Here is a 5044-nt window from a genome sequence, read left to right as displayed (position 1 = left end):
CCACCAGGCTCCGCTGTCCATGGAATTCTCCAGGCGAGAATACTGGAGTGAATAGCCATTCCCTTCTCCAGAGGATGTTCCCAATCCAGAGACCAAACCTGGGTCTCCGGCCCTGCAGGCAGATTCTTTACCGTATGAGCCACCAGGGAATACACATAATTTTCTCTGAGACACTACTTTTTATCATCACCTCTCTTATCACCATCACGGTTGAGTTGAGTTTTCCACTGATATAATCCCAAAACATCTGTTACTTTCTAATCAGAAAACGTATTACTTTTATTATAATTACTCATTTGCCTGATTACACCCTCCAGCTGCATCAAAGATGTGTATTTTTTTTTATTACTATGGCTCCAATATCTAGCACTACCAATATTCCAACTACCAGAGTAAGCAGAAGAAATATTTCCTAAAGGCAAGAATTAATGAATCAATAAATATATGCTAATATTTCATGCAAAAATATGATAATACAAGGGTCATGACTATTCAAATCAAGAATTGTGTTTAAGTAGGAGATATTTGTAGAGTTAATGTCATTATTCTTGTTCCACCTGTAAGGTAAAATGTAGTGCTTATTCTTTATTTCGAAAAGCTGAATTATTAACACTGCCTCTGTAGTAAAAAGGCTTAAGGAAAGACTGGGATCCATGATCCATGGTGTGTCTTATGGCCTTTTGGACATGACAGCTCAACTTTAACTGAACACAGCCAGACAACTCTCAAGGCTAAAATCTTAAGTTGTCAGCAAATTGTTTTCCAAAAGAATAATTACTACTGCAGCAAAATCATGTAAATAAAAAATGGAAAGCCATGACAGGTCATCTAATCTCTCCTGTGAGAATACTCTCAGATGTTGGCCTCAATGATCTTCAGGGTGAATTTTAAGTACAACCAGTAATGTAAATCCTACCTTTACCCTTGGGAGGCTGTTGTGCAAACCAAAAGTTTTCATTGCTTCTACTTGGATGAAATATTTTATAATTTGTCTTTTTCTTGGTGTGTTCATTTTAGTCTAGCTCTCTGGTGCCTCTATCTTTTTAGGTTTCATAAATAAAAATAAGTGGTGAGACAATCTTAGAGCAATAGTTTTCATTCAACTGACAAACCAGTTGCAAGCAGCAAAAGCACCCTTTCCATTTAAAGGTATACCTAATGGTGACAATATTTTTTTTCTATTCTAGGTTTAGTATGTTTTTATTTCATTCTATTGATGTTTAAAAGTTGAAAGGGGTGAACAAGTCAGAATTTATCACTCCAGTAGGTTAAACCTTAAATAAAGAACAGAAATGGTATGAACCTAACAGAAGCAGAAGATATTAGGAAGAGGTGACAATAATACAGAATACACAGAAGAACTGTACAAAAAAAATCTTCATGACCCAGATAACCACGATGATGTGATCACTCACCAGAGGCAGGCATCCTGGAATGCAAAGTCAAGCGGGCCTTAGGAAGCATCACTAAGAACAAAGCTAGTGAAGGTGATGGAATTTCAGTTGAGCTATTTCAAATCCTAAAAGATGATGCTGTGAAAGTGCTACACTCAATATGCCAGTAAATTTGGAAAACTCAGCAGTAGTCAAAGGACTGGAAAAGGTCAGTTTTCATTCCAATCCAAAAGAAAGGCAATGCCAAAGAATGCTCAAACTACGACACAATTGTACTCATCTCACACGCCAACAAAGTAATGCTTAAAATTCTCCAAACCAGATTTCAACAGTACATGAACCATGAACTTCCAGATGTTCAAGCTGGATTTTGAAAAGGCAATGGAACCAAAATGCCAACATCTGTTGGATCGTCAAAAAAGCAAGAGAGTTCCAGAAAAACATCTACCTCTGCTTTATTGACTATGACAAAGCCTTTGACTGTGTGGATCACAACAAACTCTGGAAAATTCTTAAAGAGATAGGAATACCAGACCACCTGACCTGTCTCCTGAGAAATTTGTATGCAGGTCAAGAAGCAACACTTAGAACTGTACATGGAACAACAGAATGGTTCCAAATTGGGAAAGGAGTACATCAAGACTATATATTGTCACCCTGCTTATTTAACTTATAAGCACAGTACATCATGCAAAATGTCAGGCTGGATGAAGCATAAGCTGGAATCAAGATTGCCAGGAGAAATATCAATAACCTCAGATATGCAGATGACACCACCCTTATGGCAGAAAGTGAAGAAGAACTAAAGAGCCTCTTGATGAAAGTGAAAGAGGAGAGTGAAAAAAAGTTGGCTTAAAACTCCATATTCATTCATCGAACCTAGACTGGTGATCTATTTCATATATCATAACATACATGTTTCAATGTTATTCTCTCAAATCATCCCACCGTCACCTTCTCCCACAGAATCCAAAAGTCTGTTCTTTACATCTGTGTCTCTTTTGCTGTCTCACATATAGAATCATCATTGCCATCTTTCTTAGTTCCACATATATGTGTTATTATACTGTATTGGTGTTTTTCTTTCTGACTTACCTCACTCTGTAAAATAGGCTCCAGTTTCATCCACCTCATTAGAACTGATTCAAATCCATTCTTTTTAATAGCTGAGTACTATTCCATCGTGTATATGTACCATAGCTTTCTTAGCCATTCATCTACTGATGGACATCTAGGTTGCTTCCATGTCCTGGCTATTATAAACAGTGCTGCGATGAACATTGGGATACATGTGTCCCTTTCAATTCTGGTTTCCTTGGTGTGTATGCCCAGTAGTTGGATTGCTGGGTCGTATGGGGCACTCAGGGCCAGTGCACTGGTACAACCCTGAGGGATGGGATAGGGAGGGAGGTGGGAGAGGGGTTCAGGATGGGGGACACATGTACACCCATGGCTGATTCATGTGAATGTATGGCAAAAACCACTACAATATTATAAAGTAATTAGCCTCCAATTAAAATAAATTAATTAATTTACCAAAAAAAAAACCCACCTCATATTCAGAAAACTAAGATCATGGCATATGGTCCCATCACTTCATGACAAATAGATGGGGAAACAATGGAAACAGTGACAGACTTTATTTTTTTTTTGGCTCCAAAATCACTTCAGATGGTGGCTACAGGCATGAAATTAAAAGACACTTGCTCTTTGAAAGAAAAACTATGACCAACCTAGACAGCATATTAAAAAGCAGAGACATTACTCTGCAGACAGAGGTCCATCTAGTCAAAGCTATGGTTTTTCCAATAGTCATATATAGATGTGAGAGATGAACTATAAAGAAAGCTGAACACTGAAGAATTGATGCTTTTGTACTAAGGTGTTGGAGAAGACTCTTGAGAGTCTCTTGGACTGCAAGGAGATCCAACCAGTCAATTCTAAAGAAAATCAGTCTTGAATATTCTTTAGAAGGACTGATGCTGAAGCTGAAACTCCAATACTTTGGCCACCTGATGTGAAGAACTGACTCATTGGAAAAGACCTTGATGCTGGGAACGATTGAAGGCGGGAGGAGAAGGGGATGACAGAGGATGAGATGGTTGGATGGAATCACTGACTCAATGGACATGAGTTTGAGCAAGATCTGGGACTTGGTGATGGACTGGGAAGCCTGCTGTGCTGCAGTCCATGGGGTTGCAAATAGTTGGACACGACTGAGCAACTGAACTGAACTGAACTGAAACTTCAAGAGACTCTTTAGGTTCATTTGCTGTAATGCAAAGAATTTTAATGAAATATTGTTTAATTAAACAAGGTTTCTGCTGGATCTGGAAAATCTGGGGATTATATAGAATGTTATGAAATTTATTTTTGTCTATTTGCTCAACATTTTAATCTTATTTTCCTTGAGAATCTTGCCAGTATCTTCTCAAGACATTATCCTTACATCTAATTAAATCAATCTTTGGTTCAATGGATAAGGCAATACTGGCTTTTTCATCTGCAACATTTCCCAAACATTAGTCTTCTGTGTACCAATTACCTGAATGTGTGCATATTTTATACTACTGTACAATATGTTTCTTGAGATAATGGTACTTGTTTGCATTCAAACGTATTTAAGTAGTATTTATGTCACTTAATCACTTTATCCCCTAATATATGCAAATGAATGCATTTTAAAACATTATTGCATAACTTCTAAAATTATCTTGTAGCTACAATTTGGAAAAGCTCTTCTACGATATTTCATGATAAATCTGGGGGAGAGGCAGATTCTGAGATGGACATGTTCCTCATCAACCATTGCCACCAGATCACCATCTTCACAGATGCCGAGGACCGAAAGTGCAGTGGTTGTATGAGGACAATCAACTTCATGACAGAGCACGACATTGCATGAGTGTGACTTCACCCACCAGACAGCACAGCCTCAGGCCCCAGCCACTGTGGGGCTAGCCTTCTTGGCAGATGAGACATTTGAGGCTTTGTGCTTTGAGCCCTTCCCCAGCGCACCTGAGCTGCCCTATGTGAGGAAGCATTAGAACTCAAGAAGCAAAGCCAATGAACAAGCCGTGTAGGAAGATGGTCTCCCCAGCCCTTCCCTGCCTTGGCTGTGCCCCACTAATCCCCTCTAATAAAAGAGATTTGGGTTTAAAAACATCTATAGATAATTGCCTTCTTCTTTCATAAAAGACATAAAAGAGTTATTTTCTGATAGTCTCCTTGAAATTAAAAGTCTGTATTGTGTATGCTGTTCTCTTATTACTATAAAATTAATTTAACTTAAACAAACATAGAAAAATCACAAGCATTATTTATAAAAATTAAAAGATTAGTTTTATTTCTTTGATACATTTCTAATAGAGGTACTACCGAACTTACTTTAATAAGAAATAAGATGTATCATTAATAATGTCTAAAATATTTAAAACATTCTATTTTATTGGCACTAGTTATTCCCTAAATATTATGCACTAATACTTTTTTACATAACATTTTCAAAATTCAACTGAAGTAAACATAAATTCTAAATTAGATATTGATTCATATGAACTCATATTTTGATCTGTTTTCTTTGGGTTCTACATCTGGTATCTCTGAAAACGCTTCTACTTAAATATTATTGAGAAAACTAGTTTTTACCA

General features: G+C 37.2%; 1 pseudogene; it reads left to right on the top strand.

The window, feature by feature from the left end:
- The first annotated feature begins 4179 nt into the window (after nucleotides 1-4179).
- Nucleotides 4180-4477, top strand: LOC138984171 (elongin-B pseudogene; annotated as a pseudogene).
- Nucleotides 4478-5044: the final 567 nt, after the last annotated feature.

Source organism: Bos mutus, chromosome 20 (genome assembly GCF_027580195.1).
Source record: "Bos mutus isolate GX-2022 chromosome 20, NWIPB_WYAK_1.1, whole genome shotgun sequence".
In the NCBI taxonomy this organism is placed as follows: Eukaryota; Metazoa; Chordata; class Mammalia; order Artiodactyla; family Bovidae; genus Bos; species Bos mutus.
Note: the sequence above shows the minus strand (reverse complement) of the source record. Positions and strands in the feature narration are given on the sequence as shown.